This window comes from Bombus vancouverensis, chromosome 12 (assembly GCF_051014615.1).
Source record: "Bombus vancouverensis nearcticus chromosome 12, iyBomVanc1_principal, whole genome shotgun sequence".
Classification (NCBI taxonomy): Eukaryota; Metazoa; Arthropoda; class Insecta; order Hymenoptera; family Apidae; genus Bombus; species Bombus vancouverensis.
The window spans coordinates 12,365,876-12,380,281 of NC_134922.1; the positions used below are offsets into that span (position 1 = coordinate 12,365,876).

Consider the following 14,406-nt stretch of genomic DNA (forward strand, 5'->3'; position numbering starts at 1 on the left):
GTCCGATTAATAATTCGAAAAAATCGAACCGAATAAGAAGCTGAGGATCGTCGTAGCGTTAATTAGCAGCTGCCTATATACGATAAGAAGGGGATAAAAGACTTCCAGGAAATAATTCACGCGTATTACAGATTTTTAAGTAAATACTGTACGGATGCGAGTCATAAGGTATGTCGCTGGCATCGTAACTTCGAATTAAGATAAATCAGAGTTTCTACACGAGCAAACGTAACGCGTAGCGATCAGTTTGTGAGAATATTGCAAATATGTAAAAAATATTGCGTTGTCGATTCTTCCGTTTAATCGTAAGACGAAGAAACGAGATGTCGTGAACGTTGTACCGTATATTATCGAAACATTAAAAAAAAAAAAGGAGAAAAATACAGAAAAGATCGAAGTTAAAGTTAATCGAGTGTTTAATTATTTCGCCACCAGTAACGCTCCTGGAACGACCAATCGAAATCCTTGGACGAGTAATATCGCAGAAGAACCGTAGTAAAAAGTTTCGAAACCAGACGCTCGAAAAATGTCCCCGTTCGTGATTCGACTTGTTCGAGTCCGGAAAACGGATCGAAAATCAGTTGCCGTGACTACCAGAATTTTTACGATTCTTGGACATGACGTCATTTTCTAGCAACCGCCAAAATGACGTCAAATTCTGAGAATTTTCGAACGTTTACACGTTTTATTTATCTACGTTTGTTTTGGTTCCGTATCGTTTATTTACATCCCGGGTTTGTTTATTTACATTTTCAATGTCTGTATACAGAATTTTCCGCCTTGTTTACAAACACTGGTTTGTTTGTTTACGTTTTCGATGTTTGTATACAGAACTCTTCGCCTTGTTTACAAACAGCGATTTGTTTGTTTACGTTTTCAATGTTTGTATACAGAATCTTCCGCCTTGTTTACAAACACTTGTTTGTTTACATCCGGAATGTAAACAAACGTGTCACCGACACGTTGCACGATTTCTCGAAATTTGCTTTCTTTGGTTGGTAAGAATGACGAGGAAGAACGATCGGAGGGGACAGAGTCGAAGGTAAAAAAAGAAGATGAATTTTTCAACACTTTTTGTTTATTTATATAAGGTAATGGTTTCAATTTTATAACGTAATGTGACGCGATATAACGTATGCCACTTATCGCATAATTACTTAATTGAATGAATACCTTATATAAAGTCATAATTACATACGAATACAAAATAAGTAACATTGAAAATAGAAATTGCGTTTCGGATACTCGAAGCAACTTCTATCATCCAGTTGTCTTTGCTGCCCATACATACACGAACTCGACTTCTGTATTTTCCCTATTTTACCTGTTAACAGAAAGAAGATCCAATTACATAACAGGAATAACATAAAAAATGCGTTAATATCGTTAGGTAACGTGAGAAGAATAACGAATAATTAGTTGAAATAATTGAATCTCTGTTGTGGATGCTACTGTGAAAATATTGCAATTTATTCCAGTCTGATTCAGAGGTTCGTCGATTCGTAACAGCGTGAGAATTGTCCCTCGTGTACTCTTAACTAACTACGTCCTGTTCCAGCTAATTTCTAACTCGATTCTCATGAAAATCTCGAACGCGGTTTGCGAGCGAATTCTCCGATGATGGCGTATTAGTTTCTAAAGATCTATTTTATCGACCGATATACCGTTCTACAATGGCGCTTGCAATTGGCGATAAAAAAGATCGTCCTAGGTTTTCTTATTTCCAGTTCTCTAACGAAACAACGTTCTATCAAAGTATCAAGCAGCAATCCACATGTGTACTCTTGAACAACGATGCGCTTGGTACACACGATGTACAGGATGTCCCTGTGTATTTACGCGCAGAATCGCCTAGTTACTTATCGTAGCATCGTTACCGATTCATCTTGAATACACGATCGTATCGACGGATCGGTACGGCAGTGCAAGCATTCGCGAGATCGCCACTATTCGAGTTGCGTGTCCGAGATACGTACGTTAGGCGTTAAGAAAAATACGATGGAACGGTTCCAATCCACGTCGCGACTGCTTTCCTTTCCGACGAAACCGAGACGGAATAAACAGTTTGCCGATGCTCTTGCTCGCTTGCCTTTGCCTGTTAATTGCTAGCAGCGGCTCGTGATAATTGGCATTTGGCAGAGAGTGATTCGAGATACGAGACAGCCGCTAGCTTCTTGGAAAGAATCCTTGTCTGTTTGTACGTTTTTCGCGTTGAATTTACGCGCCGACGTTAGTCCTCTCGTCCAACGCCGATCGTAGATACCGTTCAGAGACCCTTCGTCCTCCTCCTCCTCCCCCTCCTCCTACTCCTCCTCCTTATTATACGTCGTCGGTACGTTTCTTCGTTTCCAAGGCATTCATTTTCTTTAACCAACCTCCTTTCGTTCGTATTTCCTTTTCGCTTTTGCTTTTATCTTTGCACTTGTTTCTGCGCGCACGTCGATTCGCTAAGCGTTGAATGCTTAGGCTCTGTGCGAGACGAGAGACTTTTTTCTCGTCCGCTGTCCGCGACAGGCGCATGGCACGTTGGTAATCGTATTATGGTTACGTAAGACAGAGAGCTTCTATTTTTCTGTATAAAGATCGAAGAAGAAAAATATCGGTTGAATAGAAAGATTGGAAATTCTCATAACCGACAATACGATCATCGTTACTCTCGTCTCTCGTATATTTCTGTGGGATTGCATTTTTCTCGTCCGAATTACACGCTTAAAGGTAAAAGTAGGTCGATGTGAAACTGTAAAGGGTCAATCGACACGAGGGTAACGTCGTCACGACAGCAATTTCTTTTCGATCCGCTGCAATTTACTCGTTTTTTTTCCTTTTTCGAGTTCACGCTCGAATTTTGTTTTTTTCCCCCTCGAACTCTTTCTAGTACGTACACATGTGGCAACGAAGGATCGACGTCTAAACGTCCAAAGAGGAGAAGAGAGAAAGCGATCGTGGACGAGGGCGAAGGAAAGAAAAGACGAGAGTTTCGATGGTTTCCGAGGCGTATCTCAAGTACGAGATCCACTCGAGAATGGTACGTGCTCGACAAACTCGAAACAATCCGTTGTTACATGCACGGAACGATCTCGATATTTATCATTTTAAAAACTTTGCGATTCGCAATTCGACACGAGCGTCGTGCTCTTTTATCGAACCGAACATAAATTTTATGCCAACTGTTAGATCGCGGACAAGTTTTTTTTTTTTGGAAAAAGTGAAAAGCCATGTGTTTGGTGTATCGTACGATAGAAACGACGAGTAGGGCTCCGCAGTTTTCTATTGCAAATTACAATAAAAAGTTCGCCACGATAGCCGTGCAACGCGATAAACCCAGCGCCGACTGAGACTAATTGCCACTCCGATTGCAATGTCCTCGGCTATTATTGTAATTTATAACTTGGGATCCATCGTTCGATGCAACATCGGTTGCAACATCCCAAGGTACGTGCACCATCGACCAAGATATCGGAAGAACGAAAGTGAAAAATTAGGCCACGCGCTGTTTTTCCGTCGCTCAATTGCTTTCTCATCGTTCCAACTGAGAAATCGACATGCTTGGTTACGATTACCGTTACAGCATGATTTTTGCAAAAATCGGAGACTCACGAAAGTATTCCAGTACATTCTTTTTTTTTTATTTTACTTGGTGGAATTTTACGATCAATTCTCATTGAGAATTATAAGTAAATTATTCTGGCGCGGTACTATAACTTGTTTATAATATGTTTGATTCTATGTTGAATCTAATGTTTAAATCTAAAGGATAATGTCTTTTTAGTCTGCCGATCTGATCCGTCGTGTCGAGTAGTTGGGTAACTAATGAGTTTTGGCGGGCCATTACATTACGAACGTATCATACGTGTCGTAGAAAACATCTTAACATTTCATTAACGCTATTTCGAAACTCGACGTCATGATTCTATCGGTAAAGTTTTATATTTGTATCTGAAAATGTATACAGAAGTTACAAGAGATGGTATCCCACCGAAGGTAGCCATCCACGTGTTATTTAGCAATTAAGCTAGAAAAATTCACCGAATGTCCAGCTGGACAAATAGTAAAGTACAAATTAAATAATAATAAAAAAAAAAGAAGTTACACGAGATACTTAGTGGAACCATGTCTAATACGTTTTAAATAAATGCAATTGGAAATTGAGCGGTACATCGAAGAAATTAAATCTCCTTGTCGCGATATTACGTTAAACAAAATTCTTGCAACATCGAATACACGGGTCCTTTATTTACCTAAGATTTGATAATCTCGATACAAAGTTCCGTAATAATTCTTCGATACTTCACTGGTTTCCTAATGATATTCAGGTACCTTATTTCCTTTAAGTGGCCTAATACTTGTAAATAGGAATGCGCGTGTATTGAACTGACCACCCGCGCGCGACTGGATCGAAGAGGAATCGACGACGAGCGGAAAGAAAGACGAAAAGGAAGGGACGTTGAAGAAGAAGAAGAAGACGAAGAAGAAGAAGAACCGTAGGAGGAAGTTTTTGCTCGGTACACATGTGGCTAGCGGCGATTCGGCTGTGATAAAAGCTCGGCCCGTTGCTCGTGCCTCGCGGCCTCGCGAGACCAACGACGCCGGCCAACGTACATACTGGAACAGCGGCCGGACGAGAAAAGGCCTTCTTCGGCAAGTTGAGCGAATCGCGTGTGCGATGGTGCGCACATCCGCGCCACGAAAGAACGAGATAGAGCCGAGGATCGAGATGTGTCGCGCGTTACGCACGTGCGCTACCCTTCGATCCTTCTTCCTCTCGTTGCCTCCACTCAACGCCCTTTACGATCCCTGTTCGCTGGTCATCGAATTAGGTCTGTTGAAATATGTATAATTTTCTGTGTTGGACTGGGTTAAATGCGTAGTAGAGATACTTGTATGTGGATATCAGTGTGTGGAAGTATGTGTGTCCACAGCGTCTCGAAAACAAAGGAATGTAAACTGTTCAGTCGGTTAACAGTCGGGTGAGAAAGAAAGTGCCGAGACGCGTGCAAATGTGTATCGATGAATATATAAGGAATCGTCCATGAAATAAATATATCGTTATTTCAATAATAATCCTCAGTATAAATTTAGCGGTCCTATAACGTTATTTCGGCTTCAAAGATCCACAATTTTCAACAAGGACCGCTGAAAACTTTCCATCTTCTTCCATTCTGTCAAAAGCGAGATCTGATAACAAAGCGGATTATTACGGCCCCCTTTTTTTCTATTAGTTATTATGAAATTTTATTTTATCGATTAATTGTACGAATTGTACCATAGTTTGACTATGTGTACCATGTTTTCTTTTTTTTTATTATTTGGGAGAATTTTATAATCGATTCTCATTGAGAATTATAAGTAAATTATCTTGGCGTGGTACTGTAACTTGGATAATAAGTGTTTATGTTTGATTCTAGTTGAATCTAATGTTTAAATCTAAAGGGTAAAATGTCTTTTTAGCCTGCGGATCTGATCCGTCGTGTCGAGTAAGATGCGTACCACGTTCATTTCGAATCGCGAGTTCGTTGCTGAAGAATCAAAAGTCCTGAAACACTTTTCATTTCGACGCGAGAGAAAATGAAATTTGATTTCGGAATATCAACCCTCGAGATTGTGGAAATCTCTGGAGAATGTTACAAGTGGGTGCAAGGATTTACGAGTTTTCCAGAAAATCGCGGGTCGACGTTTTTACGACATCGTTCAACGTTCTCGCTCGTAAAATTCTAGCTCTTGGTTGCGTCGATACGTTTGGAGCCGATAACAACCAGACCTCGATTAAACGAGTGGTCGATTTTAAATAGTTATTTCCGCTCTCTCGATTTATTTGTTTCTTTTTTCCTCAGTTTTCTTCTCTTCGCGTTTGTTTCTCAAGGAAACACATCCTTGCGAGTAAAATTCCACAGTTACGTTTTCTACCAAATTCTATCGTTCTGTTAAAATGAAACCTCTGTCGCTATTACGTAGACGATTTATCTCTATTCGAGTTCCTTATAATTTATTTAAAAAAGCGATTCGATTTAATAAAAATAATCGATAGTTACGAGTGTTTAAATTCTAGCGAGTAGATCGCCAATGTCGAGTATGGCAGATCTACAAAGCTTCGTTGATATTTATCGTTTAATATCGAATTACTCACCAATTGGATTTACGATCGAAGATGGTGGTCGAACGTGGCGCTGTGGGTCACCGCAACTGCTCGTAAAAGACCAGTGACTTGTTTCGTCTAATAGCTCAAAACATTGTCGGGCCCGCGTAGCTGCCACCGCCTTTACGCTCTCCTCGATAAATTTTCTCGCGGTCCTGTCAAAATAACGTCAGACCGGACCGAGAGAGAAAGGAGGAAGGAGAATAAATCTCGCGTGATTTCGTGGCCGTCGAAGCACGCCGGCCACAAGTTTATCGACTCGAAACACGAGAACGACCGTGTCCCGTCTCGTGGCCCAATTTGCCAAGGATTTCTTTTACGAGCCACCGCTCAAGTCGCTGAGAAGAAATAAAGAAAAAGTAGTGAAACTCGCTCCTTCTCGTAGATCCTTAACAAAATGGAGTTAGGTTGGCCACTCTATGACTGCATCGAATATCGTTCCACGTCCAAGGACACGTGGATGCGTGTGCACGGTTGTTTTATTGCACCGATGATCATGACGAACCTGAAAGAAATGCCAGACGGTGAGAGAACGATTTCTCTATTGGCTTCGATACAGGCTTCTTCAAGAAGCTACACCGTGGGCCTAAATTCGAGATATAAACGAAATCGAACGAGCAGATTCTTTGGCTTCGAATAAAACAAAAAAGAAAGAATAACAAGATACTTTTTGAAGCTTTAGTCTTGAGAAGACTGAATTTGAAAATTCGTCAAGTATGATCGGTCGAGTTCCAACTAGACGGGAGTCTACTACTTCGTTTGTATCGCGAATTCAGGCCCACGGTGTACGGTGTGAAACGGTATTTGTATCGATACCATTTAAGAGCAAGCATATCGAGTTTCGTGCGATTTGATAGTATTCTCATGCGACTAGAAAAATGCCGATACCGTGAAAATGAAAGACGAAGCCCGACGAGAAAACGCCTCGTTGAAAGAGCAAGGTACGTGGAAATAATTTTCATAGCCACCGTGTATTACCACGTGGTCACCTGGTGGTAAACTCGATCTGTAGGGACAAAGTCGAGAAGAAAAGGGGTTAGATTCCGGTGATCGAGCTGGAGAACACTCTCGTCGTCCTTTCCCCGAGCTGTCAGGAATATGATGCGCTAAGAGGGTCGAAAGCAACCCATCGTCTAAGAGTCATGACGGTGTAGATGACTGTTAGGACGGATACCATCTCTAGAATCTAGAGTTTCTCTTCTCTCTTTCTCGCTCTCGTCTGGCTGCGTTCTCTCAAAATTCCACGGCTGCAGCTCGAACGTTTGGTTTTTCTTAAGTTCGGTTCGTTTGACACTTGATAGCGCTCGAGCATGCATACATAGCCGGCCGCATAGCACGACGCGTTCCGAGTTCGCGCGGGATAGCCTGCTGCTGCAGCACTCGCGAGCCATCTTCTTTCGTTTCTTCTGCCTTCCCTTCTTTCTTCGCTTCCGCTTCTCTAGTTTCTTCGGCCTCTCCGCGAGAAGTCGTTTCTTGCCGTTGCTTCTTCGTTCGATACCATCTTCCCGTTTGATAAATCACTACCGGAAATTCCGACAAAAAACCACGTTGCTTGTTCGTGCTCCAGATACTCGATTGACGGCCCAGCAGCCTGCATCCGCTTGTTTCCTCGAGAAAACCACGAAAACAGACCACGCTCGTCCGATTTTTCTTCGTCTTCGATATTCTCTCGAATAACATCGATGCTCTTACCAGATGAAATTTGCCTCGATGGGAAGATACAGCGGATCGGAAATATTAACTCGCCGATTCAAACATATACAATCAGTCACGAAAATCCACTAAAAATAGATGTACAGCGTATACATTGAAGATATCTTTATGTAAATCTTTATGTACGTATCACAGATTTTCTTCGGCGAGGTCAGTGGGGCGTTTTCTTTTTAGTCTCCTTCCTATCGAAGTTTTGCTCGCTTCAGCAGCCAGCTGGTTTGGACGCGTCGTCGTTCTTTGCTTGTATTTTTCTGCCTACCTGCCGATTTCTTCCTTGACCGTTGGTATTTTCAATTCTTTGCGTATATCCTCGTTTCCGACATACCATAGGGCGTTGACTATTGTTCTCAGTATCTTCGATTGTCGCGACACTGGTTTATTTACGTGACTCATTGCCGCTGTCTTCCAAAATGCTATTCCGTACGTCGAAATTGGTTTTATCATCGTTTTCTAGATTTTTAGTTTATTTTCTATGCCGAGTTTAGAGTTTCGACTAGTTAGCCAGTACATCTGTCTCCTTTTTATCCGTATTTTGCCTATAATTGTTTTAGTATATCGTTTTCATGTAAGTTGTGTGTCTAGGTGGAGTCCTAGGTATTTAACTCGACCTGTTTGCGTTATGCCACATTTGGTGGTTATGTCACAGATGATCGACGATATTAGGTCGATCTGGTGACATCCTAGGGATTTATCTAGTCTAAACCAATCATTTTCAGTCCTCGTTTTCGCCATATTTTTCCAACGACCGTACCAGATATCGTTGTGTGATCATTGCAGTTTCCACGAACATGGCGATATCGATTGGAAAGATCGAGCAATTCTTTCCTTTATAGTCGTCCATCTTTTCCTCTCCTCTTGTAGTCGTTTTCTCCTCGATGAATCATAAATTTCGAGGCGCGCGCCGTGAAGCGCGTGCTGCGACGTGCAATGCTCGCGAGACAGAGGCTCCTTTGTGCGTACAATTTATTTATCCGTCAACAATTACACCCTGAGACGGTGAATGAAGAAGGCACGCGATCTCCGTGATTCGATCGTTTCCAAGATCTGAGAGGAACGCGCGTTTCCTGTCCCATCCTCGTTGTGTCTCTCCTGCGATGTATTTCAGCGACTTCCAAACAAAATCAGCTTTCACAATGATCTCAGAATCAAATCTATCTGTCAAATCATTGTGAAAACCAGTTTCGTCTTTTACAGTAGTTTTATGTGCGTTGAACGATGATTGCCGTCGTCGACTACCTGTTTGCAAGGAAACAGAATCGACAATTTTAACGAACGACGATTCTCCTGTGCTGTGTCCTGCAGTGAGTTGTTAGCAGTGAGTGAAACCTAATTTTCAACGAGGTTATCACCGAAAAAATCATTACGAGACCTCGGATATTCGTGCAAATTAATATTTCTACGAATTTCTACGATTAAACGAGTAGGTAAGTATTATAGTTTGAATATTTTATACATTTTTCTATGTTACTTGAAAATTCGCAGTCTAATAATCATGGCTACGTCCTAATAACGAACAAACTTTCTACGAAATACGTCGATATTCGAAGAACAGCTGGCAATCTAGCTTTTCTGTTTGATCTTTGAGTTTCCAGCGGTATTACGAATTAATACGACTGAACAGAGCTGTTGACTCGCTTATGTTATGTCTAAAACAAATAAGATTAGTATTACTATCTTTCGACGATCTTTGTTCCACGTTGAAGATCGGTGGTACCATCTGTGGTTCGCAACTTCTTCGTTAAGTTAATTAAATTTTATGCACCGATACAATATCTTAAATTTGTAGGTTATGTTTCGAAATTTTCGTCTCAAACTGAATCAGTAGATTGTGCGTGGTTGCAAATACGTTTTCCTTCTACGTTCTACCAAAAAAATTGTCCGATTCTTAGCCAGGCTAAGCATCATTGATTAAAGAAGCCTTGTATTTTTCAGACCGCACAACATTTCCATTATCGTGGAATGCGATAGCGCGGCTCATTAATAACGAGGCCGCGATGACGGAGAAATCGTAAATCCATACAGGAGCTAGAGTCGGCCGAGTTCTTTTTCTTTTTCATTTTTTCTTTCTTTTCTTTTCGCAAGCTCACGCTAATAACCGAACGTGAGGATCAATCGACGTATACTATTTTGCACGTGCGTTATCGGCAAGTCGATAACGCGTTGACGGTTACACCAGGCCCTGATAAAGATACGACGTGACCCTGCGACCCCATGACGATTCCGTGGAACCGGACAAGACGAAGGAAAAGAGCCCTGGACGATCGCGAAAGTATAGACGGCAAACAACGACGAGGATGACCCTGAGAAATTCGTGTTGTAGGATCTCAACGACCGATGATATTTCTCTGCTCTTCTGTTTGCATAAAGTCACGAGTTTAACAGATACGAAATTGACGAAGATATACGACGTAAGATATCGTAACGATTCGTAACACTGTATAGATTCGTTGCTGGTTATGCGTATCCTATCGAATCCTTCCGAGAACCGTTTCGTCGTTTTTCTTTTATCTAATTAACGCGATGCGATCACGAGACACGCTCCTTCTCGTTCAGCCGGTCGTAAAAGTTAACGAGCAAGGTTTGCCACAATATCGCAACGTAACTGATTGCTGAAGGTCTTTGTGCAAGAAGTTTGAGTAACGGCTTATTAGACGAATAAGCAGAATTTCCTTATATCTTTCGATTATTATCGATTGCATTGAAACTCCCTCTAGGTCGAAGAAAAAATGTATCAGAGTTATTTTTTATACCTGAATGTGTCGTCCATCGACTTTCGCAAAAATATACAGTACCGACACGGTAGACAATCACGTTATCGACTGGTGGTTTCCAAGTCGTCTTACTAAACGAAGGTATAGGTGGTGGTCGTTCGTACTCACTGTTGCTTCACCAGTGACGCGATCTTCGTTACCAACAGTGTTCTAACTTATCCGCCGTTGGGAAACGCAACGTTCGAAAGCAAACGCGTTCCCATATAGAATGGAACGCGCTGCTATAGTTTTCCGCCTACCGTATACGTCATTCCCGACATAGTGACAAGAAGTAGATACAATTTCCCTTGAAAATATCGCGATATTTCCCCGTTGAAAGTTTAGCGAACAAAAGCAATTTTCGAAATTTCATCGGTTATTACGTCGCGGTAGGTTTTTTCCACTGTAAAGAGCGGTGGTGGGAAAAAGGATTCGAAGAAACGGAGTGAAGGCTATCACGCGACAGGGCGTAGTAAGAGGAAGAGAGGCATAAAAGTCATTCAGTCCACTGTCCAACCATTGATAGAGGCGACGAAGCGAGGTCAGCTATTTGTACGCGTGACAGACCCCTCCAGAGAATCTCGCGTGCAGATGTGGATCGAGGTACACGAGCATACATATACGCATGTATGCACGCGTACATCACACGCATCGTCGATCAGCATGCGTTTTATCCAGGCTGCGAAAATTCTTCTCAAAATTACGTGACGTTACACCGACGCAAATCCTCGGATTAAAAAATCCCAGTAAACACATATTCTACAATCCTTTCTACGATCTCTTTTATAATTCGCGATAATGTATTTGTCTGCCTTTATGTCCGTTCCTTCCGCGAAAAAGCCATTCGATTTACGGCAAATGGCTGACTTTTCCATTCCATCGAGCAATAATCAAAATGACGCCGTGCAAACGCTCTTACGTAACTACACGTTACAGTCGAAAAATATTACAAGATCGTTTATGCACGTATACGCGCAACGAAGGAATCGGCACGCAGCTCTTTTGTTCGATCATTATCAACGCATCATCGAAATCACGTACTTACGTAGTAGAAAACTTTTTCCATGCAGGAGTGGCGCGGGGAACACCTTGACAAGGCTGCCACTCTTGGAATTCGTTTCTCCCTCGGCATTCCGACGAAGTGCGTAATTGAACGAGCGAAACAGCGCATCGCGGTGAATAAGCGTGCACAATGAGCGAGACGGAGAACCGAAGAGCAACTAGTCGAGAGGAATATTACGCGGGATGAAACGAGTGAAAAGGAGTGTCGAGAAAAGCAGGAACGATTATGTGTGCGATACGAAAGGAGGGCAAATTCGAAGCGTCGCGAACGAGGATCGCTTTAGCACGGCATACAGGATGTTCCGGTATCGACGGTACAATCGGCGAGAAGGTGATCCTACGTGAAAAAAAGAACAAATCAAAAATATACAGGTAATTGGTTGGTAATTGGTGGTACAAGCGGAAAGGGGGTGATTCTACGCGAAAAAGGAAGTCGAAAATATAGAATAAAAATTTTTTTTTTAATTTTTCCATCGAGGCAACGATCTACAGTGAGATTCGTTATAACGAGACGCGATAAAGTGCACGCGTACCGAGCCAAAATTCAAAGTCGATTTTCTCGAAAACAAAGCCTCGAACGAAAAATTTGTATTCCATATTTTCGACTTCTTTTTTCGCCTAGAATCACTCCCTTTGCGCTTGTACCACCAGTTACCAAGCAGCCTGTAGAATAAGATTTTATCCGAGCGATCACGCTATCGAGACTTTGCTTCGTATTCGACAAAAATCGTATTTGAAGATTCGTCAAAAGCATCGAAACTTGGCTAATTCAGGTCTGGATGAAAGCGAAGAATCGACAAGAATCTGTTCTACGTATGAAAATAAGTAAAAAATGTAGATAATAAATACTTTTCGTAGGATGTTTCGTTTACGAGAGAAAATGAAACTCGAAACTTGATCGAGCACGCGTGAGCCAACCCAATTCTTAATCAAACGCGGTGAAAATTCTACTTTCTTTAAAACCAGCCTTTGAAAGTCAGTTTTCTCGAAAATCGAGTCTCAAATGATTTCCAAGCCTGAAATAAAAAAAGAAAAAAAAAAATGTATTCTATATTTTCGATCTGTTTTTTAAATACGGATCCAGCCCCTCCTCGATTCTACCATCGATACTGGAACACCCTGTGTATAGCTTTCTAGTCGGGCTTACAAGGTCGACCGTTCACCGTTCCACGAAATTCGCGACACGTTCTAACGTAGCGACGGTATTGGTGAGGAATGGCAGCTCGTTCCGTGGCACAGGAAGCTCGTCATGGAATCGAGCGTTAAATACGTTCGGTACGCCGATCGAAGTAGTTGGCTATCGAGAGAGGCAAGGAAGGAGAAAGAGGGCCACGAGACGAAACGTCGGCAGAGGTTGCTGAACTTTCTACGAACGATTAGCGCGCGCGCACGATGGCATCGTTCGCATCGGTAGTTTAGCCAGAAAACGGAGCTTCGGGGGCATATTGTCACGTAACGTGAGCGCGTGGAAGTCGAACAGCATTCCCTTCGCGTGGTCGTTGCTCCTACTTTCGCGGATTCATCATGGTACCGCTTTCAAGTTCACTGATCGCCCGAAACTTTCGACGCGTGATCCTGCGTCTATTAAGCTGCGTCCTCACCGAGCCACAACCAACGACCAACAACTTTTTCTCGCCTGCTGTTGCTGCATGTTCCAAACGGTAGGTAGCCAACTCTCAGAAGCCTGCGATCAACTCCGTCATTTTCTAACTTTCTCAGTTTCATCATCTGCAAACGTGATTATATGGTATTAAACTTCTCGAAGAGACAAATTATTTACAAACTATCTTTATAAACTTATTTATCGTAAAAAAAAAGAAAATAACATAAATAAGGATAAATTCCAGTTCGGTACACGCTTTCTTTTCTTTTAAATTATGGAGTTAATCGATGTAGCTTGCGAGCCGCTCAAATACCAATTTATACGGACGTATTGTTCACCGTCGAAACGGTATAATCAGAGGAACACGTCGAAGCGATATTTGTTTTTAGTATTGTAGCAGGTTGTCTACGCGCGAATGTGTTGTGAAACAGCGGAGAAACTGTACGTACCGAAGGAACGTTTGTTTCTTTATTTTCCTTTGATCTTCGTCGAAACAGGCAACAGGTAGTAACCCTTTTGTTATGGACTACGGAAACGCGAAGAAACAAAGAAGATGGGGCAACGATCGGGCAACTTTTTCAACAAGTATGGCATATGGACGAGTTAGTTATTCGTTGCTGCTTCAGCGTGCAAACAGCTTGAGAAAATACGAAGAGACAACGCGCGATAAACAATCATTTTTTCAAAAAACGTGGGACATGGACCGAAGGTTCCTCGTTGTCGAGGACTTTGGACATAGCCATCCTATGGATCATCGACGACTCCTTTTCCTTTATGCTTTCTCTTCGCTTCTCGTCGGACGTTGCAGCCGATGAAAGACGAAACGTGGATGGATGGGAAAGCATCGTGGAAAAGATGGACAACGTCGTAGCAGATAGAGGACCGCGTGGGCCGTGCGATTCCGCGACACTCGGGTACGTGGATCGCGTCATCCTTCTATTCTCGGATCGTCTAATTGTTCTAATTAAGAGGATTGCAGCTCTGGAATAACTCGACGAGTTTATATTTGTCCATGGACGCAGATGCGAGGGAAACGTGTTAACGGGTTGAGGAACGAGGAGTAGCAACGGCAGAGACCATCGAAATGAAACCGTTGCCGAGACGAAGATGGACGACGCGATGTTCTACCTTTGATCGTTTACGCT

The 14,406-nt window shown here is 42.3% G+C and overlaps 1 long non-coding RNA gene across 1 annotated transcript; it reads right to left on the reverse strand.

Moving 5' to 3' along the window:
* Positions 1-1,060: 1,060 nt before the first annotated feature.
* On the reverse strand, positions 1,061-11,624 carry LOC143303430 (uncharacterized). The gene is made up of 2 exons (XR_013059687.1): positions 6,125-11,624; positions 1,061-1,324 (listed from the first exon to the last, which is right to left on the reverse strand). It is a non-coding gene; the product is annotated as an uncharacterized LOC143303430 (long non-coding RNA).
* Between the last annotated feature and the right edge of the window lie 2,782 nt (positions 11,625-14,406).